This window comes from Macaca nemestrina, chromosome 18, assembly GCF_043159975.1.
Source record: "Macaca nemestrina isolate mMacNem1 chromosome 18, mMacNem.hap1, whole genome shotgun sequence".
Taxonomy (NCBI): Eukaryota; Metazoa; Chordata; class Mammalia; order Primates; family Cercopithecidae; genus Macaca; species Macaca nemestrina.
This window is the reverse complement of record NC_092142.1, coordinates 84,958,306-84,980,583: the sequence shown is the minus strand read 5'-3', so window position 1 is coordinate 84,980,583 and position 22,278 is coordinate 84,958,306. Positions and strand designations below refer to the sequence as shown.

Genomic DNA, 22,278 nt, shown 5'->3' with positions numbered 1-22,278 from the left:
AAACAGTGGGGGAGGGTCTCTCTTGTCACCGAGCCCAGCCCCTGGCACAGGGCTTGGCACATTGTAGGCGCTCTCCATATTTTATGTGACTGGAGGAGTTGTTAGGTTTCCCTCCTCACCCCCTCTCACCTCACTGCTCTGATAAGGGAACACTCGGCCCTTTGATCAGTCAGCCAGGCAGCTTCTAGGCTCCTTCTCTGGAGAGCTCCGGAGTTCTGAAGGCACAACCTGCAGGGAGAACTCCCACTTCCCCAGGGGGCCAGCCTGGCAAAAGACCCAGGACAGAAGCCAACTCGAGCCTGGTCTCAGGCCTCCTGGGCCATCTTAGAGGGCTCAGATCTTCCCCAAAGGGAACATCAAAGACCAGCCTCCACTTCAGAGGCAGGAATTTGGATTGCGGAGATAATTGGGTCATAGGGTGACAGATAACCATGGGAGAGATAATTGGGTCCCTTGAAAGGCTCACTTGTAGAGTATGGGGCAGGGTCTGCCAGATCTGCATCTCCTGGGATTCCGGCTGGATCAGAAGCCCCCAGTTTGGAAGACTCAAAGGAAAAAAAAAAAAAAACCAACTCACCCAGGGCTCCAACAACCTAATAGGACATTGTGAGAAATCCAGAAACCTTTGTTGCCAGCGGGGGTTTACTTCGGTCCAACCCTATGGAAAACCGTCTTACAGGATTTGCTGAAGTTCAGCATGAGTGTCGTTCCTCGTGGCTCAGCAATTCCACACCTAGGCGTGTCCCCTACAGACGTGCATCCGTACAGTCACCAAAAGGTGCATTCTAGAATGTTCATGGCGGTACATAGTATGTGCTAGAATTGCAATAGGCCAAAACTGGAAATTATCCAATGCCCATCAACAGGGAGATAGGTACATGAATGGCTGTGTGTTCATAGAATGGAATGCTCCACAGTTAAAACGAACATGCTGTCACCACATCAACCACAAGGGGGGAATCTCCCACGATCCCTAAAACAGGAAACTAAGCATTGATCATTTTGCCACACGTAGCCAGTTCCGCCCCTGGGCTGGCAGGTGCTGCAGGAGCTTGGCTCACCTGAGCCCCAGAAGGCACACAGCCCTGCTGGCCCTGCTCCAAGGGGAACCTCATGCAGCTGGCTCCCCTGCCACTCTCGTGGTCACACAGCCCATCTTATCTTGGAGCCAAGCCCAGGCCAAAATCAAGGAGAAATAATCAAATCCGCATCAGTAAGCCTGTGTCCTGTGACCTCATCACAAAGGAACACAAACTGGGAAAGGGAGATGAGGGGACTTAAAACAACAGAAATGTATTCTCTCCCAGTGCTGCGGTCCAGAAGTCTGAAATCAAGGTGTCAGCAGGGACCCAGTCCCTCCAGAGGCTCTAGAGAAGGCTCCTTCTTATCTCTTCCAGCTCCTGGGAGCTCCAGGCAGCCCTGGGCTGTGACCGCATAGCCATCATCTCTGCCTCTGTCCCCGCAAGGCCTTCTCTCTGTGCCTCTCTGTCCTTTCCTCTTCTTGTAAGGACCCTGGTCACTGGATTCAGGATCCACTTGGCTGATCCAGGATGATCCCATCCTGAGATTCTTAACTTAATTCTACCTGCAAAGACCCTTTTCTCCAGTGAGGTGACATTCACAGCATTCATAGGCACCAAGGTTTGAGACTTTAACATCTGTATTCGGGGGTCACCATTTAGCTCACAACATCTCCACTGCTCCTCGATAAACCAAAATTCTACACAAGGTCTGAAATGGGCCACTGATGACCTCAGAGAATGAATGCCTTCAGGTGCAGTGCCCATGACTTCTCTGGAACCATCCCTAGAGGCAGCCAAAGGCCTTGGCATACAGCATGGGTGGGAATCTGAGGCTCCATGAACCCCCAGGCTCTTGTTGGATGTGGGTTCCCCCAGAACCAGGCCCTGAGATGAGGCTTCCAGTGCAACAGGCGTATCTGGGAGGTGCTCTGGGAAACCAGCAGTGGTGGGTGAGAAAGGGGAAGAGAAGACAAGGAGGCCAGCAAATGGCAGCCCCCAGGCCTGCCAGCACAGTGGGCACCGGGAGCCCCGCTGAGGGGAACGGGAGACGCATCACGCCCACCAGGTGGAGGCCATGTTTGTCCATCAGACCCCATCCCTCAGTAAGGGCTGCTTTGGGAACACTGACCTTCCAGTGTTGCAGGTTCACCCTGCGTGGTCTGAGGAAGCTTCCGTGGTTGGACAAAGGCCTTGGCTAGAACCCAAGTGTGTGGATGATGAAGAGCCTCTAGCTTGCAGAGGGGAATAGAGGGCACAGGCAGGGTCCGGCACCCACCACGGGGTGCGTGGCTGGGACAGTGGGTCTGTACAATCCATCTCCTGTGTAAGTCTATGCATTTTGTTTTATGAATTTAGAAACCTTATTCCAAGAAGAGTTTCCTATGGCTGCTGTAACAAAGGACCCAAAACTGAGCAGTTCACACCTCACAGATCCATTCTCTTACAGGCCTCAGGGCCAAAGTCCCAAACAGCCTCACTGGGCTGAATCCAAGGTGTGGGCATGGCTGGTTCCTCCTGGAGGCTCCAGGGGAAAATCCGGCCTCTCACCTTTTCCAGCTTCCAGAGGCCACCCACATTCCCTGACTCACGGCTCCTTCCCCCATCTTCACAGCCCTCAATTGCATGGCTCTGACCTCTGCTTCCATCCTCACAGTGCTTCTCTGACTCTGCACCTCCCGCCCCTCCCCACAGGGACCCCACGACGACATTGGGCACCCAGATAATCCATGATACTCTCCCCATTGCAAAGTCCTTAACCCAGTCACATCTGCATGCGACAGGGCAGATACTCACGGGCTCTGGAGATCTGGACACGCACAGCTCTGGCAGTCATTGTTCTGCTGACCACGAGGTCCTCAGGCTCCACCAGACAACCAGAGGCGTCCCAGGCCCCAGCAAGGCAGGATCCCTGCAGAGACACCAAGAATTTCAAGCTTCTGGAGGTCTGGCCAGTCCAGAACGTGACTGCTGATTTCAGGCTGAGCCAGTCCTGGCAGAAAACAGTGACCCCCTCAGAGAGTTTAAGTGAAAACGGCACAGCGCAGGGCCCACTCACGGCACAGCGGGCAGAGTCAAGGGGACAGGTAAGGGACATGGAGGCCCCAAGGTGAGTGGCAGCGGAAACTGTGACCACCCCAGGGCAGAAGGGACAAGGGGAGGAAATAGTGTCACTGGCCGGGGCGGGGGCGGGGAGCACCAAGCCGGAGAGATACAGCCACGGTCAGGGCTGTGGTGGCAGAACAGGGGGGGACAGGATGAGAAAAACCCCAACCCTGCCACCTCCTGTTCTTGGGACTTGTCCAGTGGCCCCAGCAGCCAAAGTCACCGGGAGCCAGTGGGTGGAAGCCCAAGATGTAGGTGTGTCAATTGTCTCCCGAAGCAGGTACAGGGCAGACAGGGTGGAGCATGAGGAGCCACTGGCCCCACCTCAGCATCTCTGAGCCACATCCCTCGCAAAGCTTCTCTGGTTTTATAGCCCAGCTGCCGCAAAATTCCTGGTGATGGGGTAGCCCACACCTGGGAGGCAGGGACTCCCTGTAGCCCTGGGGCGGGGGGACAGTGAGGCCAACCCCAGTAACTTCATCTGAAGCCAGGGGAAGCCAGTGCCCGCCGAAAGGAATAAAAATGAAAGCAAGGTTATGTGACTTGACAGGATCCCTGGAGTTTTATTCAAGGACTAAGAAATAAGGATTAAAACAAAGAGCAAGGGAACAAAGGCTTGTAGTGCAAGGAACAGATTTGCCTTTCGACCCAGAAGACAGGCTATTTATTTGAACAAGAACTCGCACAACTCTCTTTTTATCCCCTTTGGAGCATATTTTATGTCGCCAAGAATTTCACGGTGATTACAACTAGCAAAGAAACAAATCCTTTTAAAACTGCCTATTTATAGCAAAGGGTAGGCAGGTTTTCAAAGCTGCAGGAGTGGCAAGACTTTAGAACATCTTTTGAAGTTGACGGTCTGCAGGATTTACTGACGCTGAACACACACTCCACCTGTGACCCAGCAATTACGCTTCTGGGCAGATTCCCACCCCAAATAGGGATGCGCATTCACCAAAAGGCACAGGCTAGAATGTTGGGAACTGTCCTGCTCAAATGTCCATCAGTGGTAAAATGGGTAAGTGAATCAGGACAGGCTCCCTGTGGAATACTATACAGCAAAGAAAATGAGAATTTGGCAACCACACGGTCACAAGCACAAAGATGATCAAAAGAGGCCACACGCCACGGCCATAAAGCTCAAACTCAAACAACTTCTCAGTAGTGACAGAGGTCGCATTGTGGTTCCTGGGAAGGGCAGTTACCAGAATGGAGGAAAATGAGGGGGCCTTTTGGGAGTTGGGGCATGTTGTGTCCCTTCACCTGGGACCTGAGCCCTGAAAACCTGTGACGCCATCTCCCAGGGGGAGAGCAGAGGAGTCCCTTCTCCCTCCCAGTTCGAGTAGGGGCTGGGTTAGATCTGAGTTCCTTAGATTTAAGTTATTCAAGGGAAACGACCACACTTTGGGGACGTCTGCATTCCACCGGTGGTTTCTGTTTACTCACTGTATTTTCAACTTTTTTCACTTACATATTTTATTTAAGGGACAACTGCATATCATTAAGATCACAGAAAAATCAGCCCTGCTTTCCAGAAATGGAAAGTCGCCATAAAAATTAACACAGTGCCACAATCCCTCATCCACAACACAAACCCAAGGCTCTGAAAAACAAAGTTTTGTTTTTTGGTTTTTGGTTTTTTTGCTTTTATTTATTATTTATTTGTAAATTTGGCACATTCTCTTTTGGTGGCAAACCCAACTTGAACTGACTTGGGGCTCTCTGTAGTCTCTTTATTCTACTTAGCATGAAAATCACTTTTTTCGCTGAAGAAATGGAGACACAAAAGAGACAGCGATAAGGGCCTCCCCAGAACCCACTAAAAGCGTTCGGCAAATCGCCGTGCGAGCCCCGCACTGCCTTTCTAAGACCCAAGGGAAATTTAAATTCCGATCGCACGAGGCTTAGGATTTTGGCGAAGGCATGGTATTCCTGTACTAGACCGTGAAACAATGGCATCCACTGATTTCTTGCGATACCCTTGTTATCTTGCTTGCCAAGGACCTGTGATTCGAAGCCTATTCTCTTCTTCTCAGAGGGGAAATGAGCAGAGTTAGAGGAAGATGAAAGTCACATGAGACTCCTTGAGCAAGGGGCAGAGGTGGGATCTTTTAGACTTTATAGCCAAAGTAAACAGAAAAATATGCAAATGCCTTTTTAAAACTAGAAAACAAGGACATGCTTGTAAACATTCAAACAACACTAGAGCTTATAAAGTGTGGCACCTTTTTTTTTTTTTTTTTTTTGAGAGGGAGTCTCACTCTTGCCCAGGCTGGAGTGCAGTGGTGCTATCTCGGATCACTGCAACCTGGTTTCACGCCATTCTCCTGCCTCAGCCTCCCGAGTAGCTGTGACTACAGGCGCCCGCCACCACGCCCAGCTAATTTTTTGTATTTTTAGTAGAGACAGGGATTCACCGTGTTAGCCAGGATGGTCTCGATCTCCTGACCTTGTGATCTACCCGCCTCGGCCTCCCAAAGTGCTGGGATTATAGGCGTGAGCCACCACGCCCGGCTAAGTGTGGTACTTTTTAAAAACTCATTCCATACATGTTTATTCATTTATCTTAATTGACAAATGAAGAATTGTATATATCTATGTTGTGCCACTTGATGGTTTGATGACTAATCTCATGTCAGCTTGACAGGGCTAAGGGATGCCCCAAGGCTGGTGACATTACTACTGTTGTCTGTGGAGTGTCTGTGGGGGGATCAGCTTTTCATCTGTAAGGAAGAGTGCCCTCCCCAGTGTGCGCAGGCACCATCCAATCTGTGGAGGTCCAAATAGAACAAAAAGGTAGAAGATGGGCGAAGCATCTCTTTGCCTAAGCCGGGACACCCAGCTTTTCCTGCCCTTGGTCATCAGAGCCCCTGGTTCTCAAGCCTTCAGACTCAGACTTTTCAATGACTTTCCTGCTTCTTCAGTTTGCACATGGTAGATCATGGCACTTCTCAGCCTCCATAACAGTGGGAATGGGAGAGAGAGAAAGAGAGAGAGAGAGAGAGATAAGAGAGACAGGGAGAGAGAGAGAGAAGAAGAGAGACAGGGAGAGACAGAGGAAGAGAGAGAGAGGGGAAGAGAGAGAGGGAGAGAGAAAGGAAAAGAGAGAGAAAGACAGAGAGAGGGAGAGAGAAGGAGAGAAAGAGGGAGAAAGAGAGAGGGAGAGAGAGAGGAAGAGAGAGAAAGAGAGGAAAAGAGAGAGACAGGAAGAGAGAGGAGGAGAGAAAGAGAGGAAGAGAGAAAGGGAGAGAGAGAGGGAGAGGGAGAGAGAGGAAAAGAGAGAGAGGAAGAGAGAGAGAGGGAGAGAGAGAGAGGGAAACAGAGAGAGGGAGAGGGAGAGAGAGGAAGAGAGAGAGAGGGGGAGAGAGAGATGATAGATCAATATCTCCTACTGGTTCTGTTTCTCTGGGGAACTCTAATACCCATATTGCCTTGCTAAAATCCAAAAACAAATATGAATTTCAAAATACATCTGGCCCAAGTACTGAATCAACATTTGTTGAATAAATGAAGTTACAAGTGAGTAAATGAATCCAGGAACACACCATACACCAAGGGAATGGAGGACAAGCCCTGTACTCTCATGAAGTTCCAGGTTCTGACGTCAACTGGCCTGGACGTCCATGTTACCCCTCCCTTGGGGCTGGACGTCCGCGCTGGTCCTCCCTTATGGCAGGCAGCTGCTTCTGGCTGGAGCTCAGCCAGACTGAGGACCGGGGCACCCACACCTGCCCCTCCAGCATGGCAGCCTTAGGGTTGACGGACTTCTCATATGGCGGCCGGCTTTCCCCAGAGCAAGCATCACAAGAGAGCCAGGAGGAAGCTGCGTGGCCTTCCCTGACCTGGCCTCAGAAGTCACATGGCACCGGCTCCACTGAACTCTATTGGGGGAAGTGGTCATAAGCCCCCAGAGTCGAGGGGTGGGGACAGTGACACCACCTCTCAATGACAGAAGTATGGAAGAATGCAGTGGTCGTGTGTTAAAAGCGCCTAGTTTATAAGTTGTAGTGTTTGAATTTTACGAGAGTGTGCTTTTTTCTCATTAAAAGACATTTGCATATCTCTTTGCTTTGGAGCATGGCCAGAGAATCCGAAGGATTGCCCAGCACTGCCCCTTATCCAGGACGTAATAGGGAGGCCCTGACATTACGCAGAGTGGCTTTGCCAGACTCAAGCTTCACAATCTATGTTGCCGCTTTCACGTAACCTCAGAAGTTATCTGTCGTCTCCATCAGTGACAATCATGCCCTGTTGGGGGTGGAACTTTGCAGGGAGAACAGAGGCTCCGCTGAGCCACCCCCACGCCACACCAACAACGACCCCCTGGGAAACTCCCTCTGGTCCGCCCAGTCCCCTTCCTTCCCCACCCACCCACCCATCACCCCCTTCCCTCCAGGCTCCTGCACACTGGGAAGTCCAGAAGCATCCAGCATCCTCCAGGCCTCCTTCCTTGTGCCAAACAAGGGCCCGGGGGAGAGCAGAACCTCAAGGCCAAGGGAAGGCAGTCATCCTGGCGCTGGGGATTCTGCGCCCCTCCAAAACTCCACGCAGACAGTGCGTGGCAAAACAGCCTCGGAGTTCTAGGTGGTTTCCATGGCTTGGAACTTATAACCTCATTTTCTTTTTTTCCCATGTAGAGAAAATGCCTTGGCTCCCAGCCAGCCTCTGGCCAACAGCTGCTAATTACCCACGTGTGGAGAAGGGTGGCAGGGTGAAGCCCATGGATGGCGTGCTGAGTCCTGGGGAGCTGGACAGGAAGCTGGGAAACCTTCCTCCTCCCCATGGCACGGGGAAGCTCTACAGGGAAGCCCAGGCCAACGTGGGGAGTCCAGGACACTCCAACAAAGGCTGAGCCCGCTCCATTCCCTGCTGCCTGGAAGTGCAGCCCTTTGGGGCAAGCAAGGACCAGCCCCTCCCCCACACTGTGCTAGTCAGTGTGCCCGTCACTGTGATGAGCAGGGGTGTCACATAGTCCAGGTGCATTTCCACTCAGGACATGGTCCAGGGGCCGCCCTGCAGGGAGCTCCACACACTCATGCAAGGCCCAGAATGGCCCACGCTACTCCTGCTCCCATTCCCTCAGCAGGTGAGGCACTGGCCCACCTAGATGTGAGGGATGGAGCATGGAGACCTCCTGGAGCCAGGAAGGAGAGGGGACACCGCACTGTGAGCCGGTCCTACGGCTGCTGTAGGCACTCAGGAAATCCCAGGAGAGACCGATTCCATGCAAACCGGGCCAGTGGCATTGCCCACTCTCATCAGGGTGAGAGTTTCGAGGATCCAGGTAGAGTAGCTTTTAATGTTGAGCGCCCGAGATGGCCATTTTGAAGATACAAGTCTCTACAAAGGAAAGGTTGTGTAGGAATATTCTCTCCACCCCAGCACTGCAACCAACAACAACCCTCTTCCTTATCTGCAAATGTATTCCTCATCCCAGAGACCTTCCCTCCAGATTCTTAAGTGGCCTCAAGAAACAGAGGGCCCTTACTGTATTTATATATCTAGATTATAGGCACGTGCTTTTAAATGGAAATGCTATTCCAATCTAGAAATCTTGACATTCTTCTCCATGGGCACAGAGCACTTTCATGGAAATCAGGAAAGGCTCCTTTGTGCAGTCAACAACCTGCACAACCATGCCCAGCAACCCTGTTGTTAGTGCCATCACCTGCTCAGCCTCAGAGAGGAAACGGCGTGAGCCAGTCCTCAGCCGAACCATAGAATCACAGTGGAAAGGAATTGGGATCAACTAATCTGGTGGTGGTTTTTAAAGCCCTACCCCTCTCAAGTTCCCCCTCAATACCCTGAATCCACCAGGCCAGTCCAGTCCTTAATTTGGTATTGGGAACCTGAGGTCCGGAGGGAGCTCGCAGCTTCCCAGAAAGCCCTGTATTGATCACGATTAAAATGCACATCAGTTTCAAACTTCCAGCATGGTTTCTAGACCAGTATTGTCTAAAAGAAATCATGCAAGCCATGTATGTAATTGTAAATTTTTTAATTGTCACATTTTAAAATTTTTAAAAGGGGGAGAAATATTAATTTTAATAATGTATTTTATTTAACTCAATATATCCAAAACATATAATCCATATAAAAAGTATAATGGCGGGTCAAGTGCAGTGGCTCACGCCTGTAACCCCAGCACTTTAGGAGGCCGAGGCGGGTGGGTCACCTGAGGTCAGGAGTTCAAGACCAGCCTGGCCAACATAGTGAAACCCCACTCTACTAAAGATACAAAAATCAGCCGGGTGTGGTGGCGGGCACCTGTAATCCCAGCTACTTGGGAGGCTGAGGTGGGAGAATATCGAACCAGGGAGGTGGGGGTTGCAGTGAGCCAAGATCATGCCACTGCACTCCAGCCCGGGTGACAGAGTGAGACTCCTCAAAAAAAAAAAAAAAAAAAAAAAAAAAAGTATAATGGGGTATTTTACTTTTTTTTTTTTTTTTTTTTTTGAGACAGGGGTCTAGTTCTGTCGTCCGGGCCAGAATGTGATGATATGGTCATGACTTACTGCAGCCTCAATCTGCCAGGCTCAAGGAATCCTCCCATCTCAGCCTCCTGAGCAGCTGGGGTTACAGGTGCACGCCACCATGCCCAGCTATTTCTTTTTTTTTTTTTTTTTTTTTTTTAGAGACAAGGTCTTACTACGTTGCCCAGGCTGGTCTAGAACTCCTGGGCCCAAGCGATCCCCCCACCTTGACCTCCCAAAGTGGTGGAATTATAGACATGAGCCACTGCATCTGGCCTACATTCTTTTTTTCATACTAGGTCTTCAAAATCTGGTGTCTATTTTACACTTACAGCACACTTCGATTTGAATGCTAAATTTCCATGGGAAAGATGTGATCTGCATTTAGAGTTCATAAAACTTACAGTCAAAAAGGCATATTCACATATCAGGTAGTTCCAAACATACTTGAGTTTTCTTAATAACTGAATCAAGGACCCAAGTTTAAATTACAATTAATTGAAATAAAATTAATTTTAAAAATTCAGTGTCTCCGTTGCACAGGCCTCATTTCCAGTGCTCACTGGGCACATCTGGCCTCCGCAACCGAATCAGACACAGCAGCGCTGGAACTCCAGCCAAATCTACAGGGACCCTGACAGCCTTCACGTCGAGGAGGATCTGTGAGAGTTGCTTCTTCCCCAGGCCCATTTGAGGAAAAGCACAATCGTCCTGGGAAAATAACAGAGGCATGGTGCCTGCTCATCGTTCTTATTTGTCTGTCTTTGGTTGTACCTCTGGCTTTCCGGAGCTCTTGTGTGACAAATGGCAGTATCGTGCCATTCCCAGGCTTGCAAAGGGGAAGACAGCCAGACCGTCAATAAGAATAGGCTCAGGTGACCAACTCCAACAAGGCCTAGACAAGGTGCAATGTGGATGAGGACAGATGGCTTTGAGCACAGCCAACCCCCTGAGATGCTGATGGCCCGAGGTCACATGCCCATGGCGACTCGGGAGGCAGTGATGACGAGATCTCAAAGGCTGAGGCTCTCAGTCACCGTCGTATTTGCTTTCTGGGGCTGCCACAGCAAGTACCCTGATCTGGGGTTGCTTAAAACAACAGAAATATACTCTCTCCCAGCTCTGGAGGCCAGAAGTCTGCAATTAAAGTGTGGGCAGGGTTCCACCCCCTCCAGAGGCTCTAGGGAAGTGCCTTCCTGCCTCTTCCAGCTCCCGGTGGCTCCAGGTGTTCCTTGGTTTATGGCCACATCACTGCAGTCTCTGTCTCCATCCTCACGTGAGCTTCTCCTCTGTGTCTCTGTGTTGTCTCCTTTTTTTTTTTTTTTTTTTTTTAGATGGAATCTCCCTCTGCTGCCCAGGCTGGAGTCCTGTGGTGTAATCTCGGCTCACTGCAACCTCCACCTCCTGGGTTCAAGTGATTTTCCTGCCTCAGCCTCCTGAGTAGCTGGGACTACAGGTACGTGCCACCACACCCAGCTAATTTTTGTATTTTTAGTAGAGACAGGGTTTCACCATGTTAGCCAGGATGGTCTCAATCTCCTGACCTCATGATCCGGCGACCTTGGCCTCCCAAAGTGCTGGCCTCCCAAAGTGCTGCACCTAGCCCGTATCTACTGTTTTATAAGGACACTTAGTCATTGCATTTATCACCCTAGATGCAGGATGATTTCATCCTTAACCAATTATACTTCCAAACATCCCATTTCCTGACAAAGTCACATTCTCAGTTTCTGCAAATACATGAACTTGGTGGGATACTCTTCAACCCACTACACCCATCTTCTGGCAAACTCAGGCCAGTCTTAGCCTTGGGGGAAGCTCCGCCCCTCACAACAACAATAATAGCTAATGCATGTTCAGCACTTACTTCGCACCAGGGATAAGCACCTTACCCTTATTATTTCACCCAACCCAAATAAATACAATTCTTGTCCCACCTTACAGATGAGTAAACTGAGGCTATCGGAGGCTGGATAATTTATGCAAGGGCACACTGCCAACACGTGAAGGAGCAGGAGATGGCTGCGGGCGGGCTGCCTTCAGAGCTGACGTTCACACATGTTCCACTGTATGGCTATTTGAGACCCCTCAAAATCCAACATCCTCCTCTGCACACAGCAGTTCACCCCCTTCAGCTCCTCGTTTCAGGGGAAAACTCAAGGACAATGGCTGAAACAGTAGCTGATGCGCACTAACTGCGTATGACACATTCAACAGGCTTTATTTAGCATTTAACCTCCTGCAGTGGATTCGGTGGATTCCTGTCCCCGGGCTGCTGAAACAAATTAGCATGAACTGGGGGTGCTTAAAACAGCAGAAATGGATTCTCTCACAGTTCTAAAAGCCACTCCAGAAATCAAGGTGTCGGCAGGGCTGGCTCCGTCTGGAGGCTCTGAGGGAGGATTGCTCCAGGCCTCGCTCCAGTTGCTCTGCTGGAAGCTGCATCTTCCTCTGCTGGAAGCTGCATCTCTGCAGTCTTGGCCCTCTGTGCCCTCTTCTTTTAAGGACATCAGTCAGATTGGATTTAGGGTCCATCCTACTCCAGTATGGCCTCACCTTAACTTGATCACATCTGCCCTCAGTGCAGATAAGATCACATTCACAGGTAGTGGGGTGAAGACTTGCACGTATCTTTTTGGGGACACAACTAAACACATGGCACAGTATGTGTCAGGACTCACAAGTGTCTTTCCAAACCCACAATCCACCCCAGGGGAGCCTTGTTTTATAGATGAAGAAACTGAGACCTGGCGTGCTGGGGACCTTGCCCAGCCTGGCGATGGCAGGGCTTGGACTCGAGGCTGGGGCCTTCCAGAGCCCAGCTGTCAATCACTCCCTCCAAAGACTTTCTGGGATTCCCCAAGGCTCTTCCAGCCCAGAAACAAGAACACGGGCTGCCCAGGATGATCTGAGAGTCAGGGCCAGTCCGCGCGGGTTCAAGTCTCTGTTACAAGACCCTGACCCCGGATGACAGTTCCCATAGATTACAGCCATTCTCTTACGGCGTTGGCTAGGATTTTGGAAAAGACAACTTGATATTTTTCTGCTGCTTCTAACCTCAACAAATCTGGAGCAAAATATGCAAAACTCTGTAATGAAACTGCATCACAGCTCCAATTATCCCTGTGCCTATGCAGGGTAGAAGGGACCTTCCCAGCTCTCCTCTGTTGGAGCAAGAGTTCTGGGCCCTTAACCCCCACATTGATCGGTCATTGGCTGTAAGCTGCTTCACACTGTCAAAAAAGGTCCAACAGTAAAAATGAAACTTTTCCCCTAATTGACTAACGAGAGGAAGGCCACGGATGGCTTGAGTTTCTCCCTGCAGAGGGTCCCCCAACCCTGCCTTCTGCAGCCCCTTCCCCCAGTCTCAGCTCTCAGAACCTCCCTGGCCCATGTACAACCCAGCCCTCAGCTGAGAGAAAAAGGGAAAGAAGGCAGATGCTGAGGCTCCCCCAGGAGAATGAAGTGATACCCAGCAAGTCGCTCACAGCCCGGACAGGCACGTGGGGAAACCATGTTCTCACCGCCTCGAGGAGGCAAGACAGAGGAGCGCCCTGGAAACTCCGCAGGATCCCTCCTCAAACGTGGCCAAACAGGCTCTGGGGAGAGTGTGTGAAGACAACCGGGGACACCAAGAGGGAGGCACCGCCAGGTCCTCCCCACAGTCCAGGGAGGCAAACTGCCCGGAGAGGCTGGCTGGCCGTGGACGATGCCTGGGTCAGCTGGAGGCTCTCCCCAGGTGGCAGCAGGAGGAAGGGTGGCCCAGCTGCAGTCGCAAGCTTGAGTCTGGGGAGGTCACGGCTTTGATCACAGCCCCACCTCTGCTGGCTGGAGCCCAACTATTTTCCTGCCTCTTATTCCGGGGAGCTCTGCGCCGCCAGAACATTGGACAAGCCTGGCATTCTCTGTGTGACCTCGCAAAGCCTTGCGCTTTGCTGGATAAATGAAGCCTGCTCCAATTACTCCCATAAGAAAAACCTCTTAGAAAATGCAAGCATGCAGGCAAAAGAAGGCTCTTCCCGCTTGCTTGGGAGTGGGGCTTAGAAATCCCAGGCTTCTTCTCCAAATAGACCCTGAGAAGAGCCTATGTGAAGTAGGGGATGCCCTCGGAGAGTGGGTCCCCTGAGGGGCCTCTGCAGGGCAGGATAGAGGAAGTCTTGTCTCACAAATTGGCAGGTGAAATTGAGCATTAAGGGAAAATTGGCCTGGCCAGGTCAGGGTGGAGGCAGAAGGAATTTGGCTTTGGTAGGAAACATAGTGAAGAAAGCAAGAGAGAGAGAGGTGGGAGTGGAGTAGCTATATCCCAAGGGCTGGGTTTCCCTGAATTAAGGATGCTTCGTGGCCCTAAAGAACTTGATCTGAGATTGTCTCATCCGGGTTTGGAATCAATCTGTGATTGACTGGATTGCTGCTCAGAAACATGCGCTCCCCACCCACACTTCCAGGAAAGAAGAAAGAAAAATAAACCTTCCAGCAAGGGACTGTAGCAATTGTTCTGTTGGGCTCCCCAGGAGGCAGACTCCTGGTTTGCAGATGGTTTGGGTGGTGGGGGTTGCTGGGAGGGGAAAGAAAGGAAAGGAGCTGGCCTGTCCAGAGGGAGCAGTGGCTGTAATGCAGTTTCAAAAGGAGCCTCAGCACTGGTGATTCCTGCAGGGACAACCAACGCCTTTCTTGAAACTGCATCACAGCTCAAGTTCTCCCTGTGCCCATGTGGGGTAGAAGGGATCTTCCCAGCTCTCCTCTGCTGGAGCAAGAGCTTTGGGCCCTCCAACCCCCACATTGATCAGTCATTGGATTTGAGCTGCCTCACACTGTCACAAAAGGTCATAAAATTATGCAAGGTTGGCCAGGCATGGTATGGTTCATGCCTGTAATGCCAGCACTTTGTGAGGCTGAGGCAGAAGGTCGCTTGAGCCTGGGAGTTTGAGACCAGCTTGGGCAACATAGGGAGAACCTGTCTCCACAAAAACAAAACAGAAAATTAACCAGGCATGGTGGGATGCTCCTGTAATCCCAGCTTCTCAGGAGGCTGAGATGGGAGACTCACTTGAGCCCAGGAGGTTGAGGCTGCAGTGAGCCAGTTGCACCATTGCACTCCAGCCTGGGCCACAGAGCAAGACCCCACCTCAAAAAAAAAAACAAAAAAACTATATATATGTGTGTGTGTGTATATATATATATATACACACACATATGCAACATAACTGTCCACTTGGTCTAAGAATGAGCTCAGAGTTGCAATTATACATCTAGTTTTATTAAACATCATATTTTTAATGAGCTTATTTTCATAATGCTGGGGTATTTTTTCAGATAAAGTCCCAATTTGCTCTGAAAGGTGGGTCTAGTTTTAAGTGGATCCACTTTCTCTGTGCGTAACTCACTTGCCTTTCCACTGCTACTCCCCACCCACAGCAGACATCACTAATCAATCACGAGCACATCACACTCCCTCTAATTTGCAACCCTTTCCATTCACCTAGTTGGGTCTCAGGTTAAATTCTCCAGAACACTTTCCTGGCCATTCCCAAGCTGGGTCAGCCACCCTTTCCCCATGCTCACCTTTCATGATGTGGGTCACACAGCACGTCACATCCCTGCTTTCTAACCTGTCTCTCACAGCAGGTGTGAGCTTCTGAGCCCACAGGTTAATGTCCTGTTCACTGTGATCCCAGGGCCTGGCACAAAGCCTGGCATACAGTAGGTGGGCATCACAGAGGTGTACCCAAGATATCCTGCATCCTGCATCCTTTTTGTGATTTTAGACATTGGTTGGGGAGGGGCTGATTCTACTGCAAGATTCAGGTGTGAATCCTTGTCAGCACGCTCACCCCTGGCAAGTCAGACCTACACCAATCAGAGTGAGTTATTCCTCGGCCCAGAGGGATTGATGGAGAAACGGGCACGTGACCCAGCTGGAGCCAGAGAGATGGGATGGGGGGTGTGCTGGAGGCTTCTGAGCAACAAGAGGCCTCTCCTAGCAACCAACTCTTTCTCCTTGTGATTGAGGAGGTGTGTAAAGTGATGCCTGGAACTCCTGCAGCCCTTTTGTAACAAAGAGAGAAGCCAGCATGAGGATGAACTAAAATGACAGACAGCACAGCAGAGAGAAGGAAAGAAATTGGGTCCCTTGGTAACACCATCAGGAGCTGAAGCAAATCAACTCTGACACATACCCTGTCTCCAGAACATTCACTTACATAGACTGAAAAACCAAATCCTTTACTGTGTCAGCCAATACTAATGGGCTCAGCCCCATTCCTGCTCCTTGGACTTGGCCACTTAGCTGGGGTCACTTTGCCTCACGGTCTTGGGATCCACAGGTCTTGGAAACAGATGACCTGGGTTCAGATCCCAACCCCAGCACTTCCTTACTACGGGACCTGGGGTAAGTCACATCCTGTCTTCAAGCCTCAGTTTCTTCAGACACAAAATGTGGCAAATGAGAGGCTCCTCCAGCTCAGGGATCATGCGTTACTTCTCCTCTCAGTCCATCCCCTGTCTTCCTCTCCACCCCACCATGGCTGAAAGTCAGGGAAGAATGGACATTCCTAATACACTCAAGCAGAGGACCGACGATCGGGGTCTCTGGTTGCTGGCTCTTACTAGAATATGGGATTTTTCAACAAACACTGATATAGCGTCGCTCGGTGCCAGGCCCTATTCTGTGTGCTTTGCAAATATTAACTTATGCGACCTCAAAACGCTATGGAGTGGGGGACCCTGGCTACACCCATTTATAGGTGAGAAAACTAAGGCCCAGAGAGGTCGAGTGACATGCCCAAGGTCACAGAGCCAGTGGGTGGTGGAGCCTGGGTTTGGACTCAGGGGACCATGGCTGTAGTCCAAACACACAGCTGTGACATTGTATTATAAGAATGTGATTTGCTGGGTCTAGGCAGTTTATGTGAATATCTTACTTAATCCTCACAGCAACCCCATGAAACAGGTACTATTATTACCCCCACTTTACAGATGACAAAGCCATCTCTGAGAAATGAAGAAATGCTACATTCGCTAGAGGGTGAATGAGTGAGTCATTATGGTTAATCAGACCTGTGGAATGGCCTTGGTTTGACCCCTCTGTCCAGGCCAAGAGTGGACTCAGGAAGTCCCCATTACCCCCGGAGTGTGCTCTTGGGACCGGGAGCCTCATCCTGTCTCTGATCCCTGAGAGCAGCCCTGGGCACTGAGTTCCCAGTAGCTTCAAAGGGAGCCCGAGCCTGCTGAGCTCCCAGGGGGCGAGGAGAGCAGGCCCCCGCTGCTGCCGGCTGGGCCCTGTTGCCAGACGTCAGAAGTGCGCGAGGCTGCTTTGGTCTCAGGCCGCAGCAGATGGAACCAGCTCAGTGCAGAGCCAGGCGCTGCTGGGAACTGAGCTGGCATTTCCTTGTTTTTTCAATTCCACCGAAGCGCCCCAGAAACCACATGCAGAACAAAGTCGATGGGGCGCTGCCTGGAAGGCGAGAGGATGAGAGAGGGGAGAGGAGGGAAGGCCTCCAGAGCTTGGGAACTTGTTCCCACTCTCGCGGAAATGTGTGCACTTCAGCTCAGCCAGCGTCTCAGCCTAAGAGTCACCCGAGGGGGCGCCCTACTGCCTGGCGCAGGGTCGCTAGCCAGGTGTGACAGCCAGCCATGCTGATCACGTCTAGCCTGAGCTCAGCCATCCTCAGAGCCCTGGGGTCGGGCCCTGCTTAGGATGGTTGAGTGCCTGCTGGGTGATGAGTGCCTGCTTGGACTTTGGACTTGGATGAGCCTGTTACCAGCCCTCTCTTGCATCTGAGAAAGCTGAGACTAAGGGATCAGGTGCTGCTCCTCACCCAGCTGGGAAGAGGTGGAGATGGATTCCAGGCCAAGGTCACCGGTCTCCAGCCCAGAGCTCATTCCCCTTCACTGCCCCACAGAGGCTGGACAACACTGTGTCCAACCCTGAGTGGGAAATGAGGGCCGCGAACATCCTGCCCTCGAGGAATGTGGCCTTGGGCGAGGGAGATGGGATAAATGCACAAATACCTGCACCTCCAAGGAGGATGGACAGTGGGAAAGAAACTCAGAGGAAGGATGGCCACAGTGTCATCCCAGAACTTTGGGAGGCCAAGGTGGGAGAAGCCCCTGAGGCCAGGAGTTTGAGACCAGCCTGGGCAACCAAATAAGACCCCATCTCTACAAAAACAAATAAGTAAGTTAGCCAGGCATGGTGGTGTGCACCTGTAGTCTCAGCTACTCGGGAGGCGGAAGCAGGAAGGTTGCTCGAGCCCGTGAATTGGAGGCTGCAGTGAGCTATGATCATACCACTGCACTCCAGCCTGGGCAACAGTGCAAGACCCCATCTCTAAAATAAAAGAAAGAAAGAGAAGACACTCAGAGGAAGACAGGCATTCACCTCGGGTGTTGCTGCTTCATGAAAATGGTGTTGAACAAGAGGTGCAGGGAGCAGTAGGTCAAAGTGTTTGAGGTGGAAGGGGTGGATGCAGTCTTATGAAGTCACAGAAACTGCCTGGGCAGAAGCAAACCACAAACAGCAGGTGTAAGATCAGGAAGGTGGGAGCGGCCTTCAACACCTGGCAAAGAAGTGTGGGTCTTTTCTGTGAAGGTTTTTGAGCTGGGGTTTGTGATGATAAGAATTATGTTGGAGATAAATGTGAAAGTCAAGCCCAGCACGGACCCCCCCTGAAACACCCTGTAACACACTGGCTGTTCCAAACACATCTGTGATAAACTCCACCTCCCTGCCAGGACGGACCACTCCCTTCCCATTCTCACTTCATATGCCCCTGTCCATTCATTAAGGTTAAGTTTAGCTAAAACATCTCAGATTAACAATGTTTTTGAACAAGATAGAAATGTGTTTTATTGTGTGTTCAAGAAGCCCAGCGGCAGCCAAGGGTTGGAGACCCAGGCTCTTTCTATCTTGTTTGTTCCACCAGGCATGGATTTCTAGTACCAAGGTTGCCTCATAGTCCAATGTGGCTGCTAAAGCTCCAGCCATCACATTCACATTCTAGCAAGCTAAAAAGAGGAAGAGGAAGATAATGGCATACAGGTGCACCCCATACTCTTTAAAGACACTTTCCCTTACATGCCATTGGCCAAAATTTAGTCAGTTTGCTACATCTAACTGCAAGGAGGCTCAGAAATGTAGTCGTTATTTCCAGCGATGTCTATGCGGCCAGCTAAAAACTATGATTTCTATTATTAAGAAAGACCCTGGGGAACATCTGTCAGTCTCTGCCAGGCCACCAACTTTGGAACAAGGCATTTTATTGCCCAACATTGCAATTTACCACACTCGCTGAGTTCCCTGTAAGAGTCGTAAAAATAAATACAAGTTCCACGATAAGGACTTGAAGGTGAAACAAGGCAAAACAGAGTCTGTAGCACTTGGTGAGGAAGGAGGCTGCGGGGCTGGGCCAGGTTCTGGTTTTTCCTCTGCTGCTTCCTTCGTGTGGTCTCAGCTTGCTCATCTGTAGTGCAGGGAGTGAGGGGACTATCGGGACCCCAGCAGTTTTCTTCTGGCTCCGAAGCACCAAGTCTGTTCACATACAGAGGCCTGGTGGCGAGGAGGTGAATTTGCCTTTCTAACAGCAACATTACCTTTGTTTCCTGAGTGCGTGTGGAGTATCTTTACACAGAGCATTGCCTGGGGGAGAAAAAGCGTTTTTTCTGCCCCATTCTATAGATGAGGCTTGCGGGGGTACAGGACTTGCCTGGGTTAAACAGTAGGGAAGAGGCAGGGATGCAAGGGAGACCATTATGATGCCAGGTCCAGACTCGGAGCAGGCTCTGGTCAGTGTCACCAAGGGGCTTGGGGGCTTAGCGGGGAAGTGGGGTTTGCGAGTGCACAGGGGCACATTTTCAAACCATACAAATGGCTGATGTTTGCAGGCTCCAGTTAGGAGCTAGCACTGTGCTATGAACCCTGAGAGGTAGGTGCTGCTCATATCTCCACTTTACAGATAAGAAAACTGAGGCCCAGCAGGGTGGTCCCAGGGCAAACGGCAGAGCCAGGCTACCAGCCCCAGTGGCAGCCCAGGCTCCACTCTCACCTCCACTGTGGCGCACATCACATGGCTGAGATCAAAGTCCTTTGTACAAAGCTCTCGCCAAAGCTAAGGCGGCGGGAAGTGAGAGGGTGTGAAGGATGGCTCGCAGGCACAGCCCAGAGCCTGTGGGAGGGAGCAGGCTGCTTAGCTAGAGCCAAAGGCTTCAGGCAGCTGCCACAGAGCCTCAGCCCCGAACCCCCAGTGGAGAGGGGGCTTACCCACAGAGCTCTGCTGCCCACCCAGCAACCCGCTGGTGTGGGACCCCCAGGGAGGCCCCCAGGATGGAGGATCCCGGGGGAGGCCCCCAGCATGAAGAACCCAACTCCTCTAGGAAAGTGGACTGGGATATACACTCCCTCAGGCAGGCCTGCACACACACACACACACACACACACACACACACACACACACACACACGCACACGCGCACGCACAAACTCACACTTCCCGGTGTACCCACAACCCAGCCCCCAGGTCCCGCTGGGGCCCCAAGCAGGGCAGGCTGGGGGTCTGGGAAGGGTCAGTGGAGGTGGCAGCTCCACCTAGCCCAGGTGTCTGCTTAACCCCCAGGCCACAGTCCCGCCCACTCACCCAGGGATGCCCCAGTACCTGGCACGTGCAGCGAGGCTGGCTGCCACCGCCCTGTCTCCCTCTGTCTACCTCCCCCGCTGCTCTCGATGTCTCTCTCTGATGCTGTCTGGGCTCCTTGGTTTCTTTGGATTTCTGTAGTTGGAGCTCTCTCTCTCTCTCTCTCTCCCTGCCTACCCCCATAATTCCTCTTCTCGCTCCCAGGGGCGTCTCCCGTGGACATTTCCAGGGCATTCCTCTATCAAGGCCACAGCTGATCGGCTCTGGGACCTGGCTCTCCTGGCTCCTACAGCTCAGTCCTCCATGTTCCCCAGGAGACAGGAGTGGGCCCTCAAGGCGTCTGCAAGGAGGCGGAGAGCAGGAAGCCAACTTCCCACACATCCTCCTCTGTCCTCCCCCGGGGGTGGGGAGCCTCCTGACCGGAGGGTTTGCTTCTTATCCAGGACCGCTCCCCTGCCAGCCTGGCCTGGGCTCCCTGGAGCAATCTACCTCAGAATGTGCAGGGGGACTGGCTCTGCCCTCCTGAGATGAGCTTGCCTGGGAAGTGTCTGGGTTTTCAAAACTTAGAGGGTCCCAACCTGCTTCTCCTTTCTTCAAGAATGTGGCTTTTTTCCTTTCCCCAAATCCTGACCCTCCTGCAAGGAAGGACTGAAGCTGGCAAAGAAACCAGGTCTCCACTTGTCAGAACATTGGACTGATCTTGTCTGCTTGAAAGCAGGGCTGGCAAAGCCTCAGCCCTGGCCCTGGGGCTACGCTAAGAGACAACTAAGGAGGGCGAAGAGCTGTGGGGCTGTGGACCAGAGATGGGGAGACAGAGCAGAGACACAGGGAGACAAGGGGAGAGATGCTCAGAGAAACCAACAGAGAGAAACAAAGAGACCTGCAGAGAAGTGGAGCAGAGAAAGAAAAAGAAAGAAAGAAAGAAAGAAAGAGAGAGAGAGAGAGAGAGAGGGAGGGAGGGAGGGAGGGAGGGAGGGAGGGAGGGAAGGAAGGAAATATGTGGGAGCTGGGGAGGGAGGGAGGGAGGGAGGGTGACTGGAGCAACCTTGAAGAGCATGAGCAGGTGGCATACGGGTGCATGTGGCACAGCACAAGATGACAGACAGACCACTCCTCCCCCTTCCTCCATCCCGCCCCCAACACCTGGGCTTGGCAGCTTTGGGAACACAAGGACCCTACAAGCTTCTCTATGCCTGCCCCTTCATGATATCTTCAAAACAGCTACAGAGCCACCCCTTCTCTCTCTTCTTCTACCAGGAGTGTAAAGATCTCATGGCAGAGGGTCTGGAAACAAATACAGCCAAGTAGAAGGTTTCCCAAATTTAGACCATGCAGTCCACCTTTACAGTTTTTGGCATATCATCACATCAACCTTAGAAGATGTATAGCATGATGGTCAGGAACACGGAGCCTGAGCCAGGCAGCCTGGGTTCCAGTCCCCACTCTGCCAGTTACCGGCTGTGTGGCTTTGGGCAGGTGATTTAACCTCTCTGTCCCTTTGTTGCCTTAACTAGGAAACAGGAATCATAATCTACATCACGAGGTTATCATGAGAATTAAATGAATTAATACATGTTAAGCAATTAGGAAAATGCCTAGCAGAGAGTAACCACTCCATGAGTGCTAACTGTTATTTACTCAATATCTTATTCAATCAATTCACTTTTTTACTTAACTTAAGGAAAGCTTCATGACTGTGATAAGATATGTATGTATAATGTACTGCCACTAAAAAACCATTCAAAGAAATATACTCAAATATATAAATGGATTTTTTTTTAAAAATGTTCAAGTAACCCATAGAAAGACAGGAAAATGGAAACAGAGGAATGATGAACAGAAGGAACAAACAGAATCAATAAAATGGGAGATTTAAGTCCTACTCTTCCAATAATTATAATAAATGTAAACGGCCTAGATACACCAATTAAAAGGCATAGGTTGGCAGAATGGTGTTTTTTTGTTTTTTTTGGTTTTTTTGGTTTTTTTTGAGATGGAGTGTAGCTCTGTCTCCCAGGCTGGAGTGCAATGGCACGATCTCAGCTGAATGAAA

At 51.1% G+C, this 22,278-nt stretch overlaps 1 long non-coding RNA gene across 3 annotated transcripts in view; it reads right to left on the bottom strand.

The window, feature by feature from the left end:
• LOC139359934 (uncharacterized) overlaps window positions 1-22,278 on the bottom strand; it is a 399,483-nt gene that overhangs the window by 319,736 nt on the left and 57,469 nt on the right. For all 3 annotated transcript variants that reach the window (XR_011616646.1, XR_011616647.1, XR_011616645.1), the window contains exon 3: window positions 2,817-2,931. This is a non-coding gene — a long non-coding RNA (uncharacterized lncRNA). The remainder of the gene's footprint in view (window positions 1-2,816; window positions 2,932-22,278) is intronic.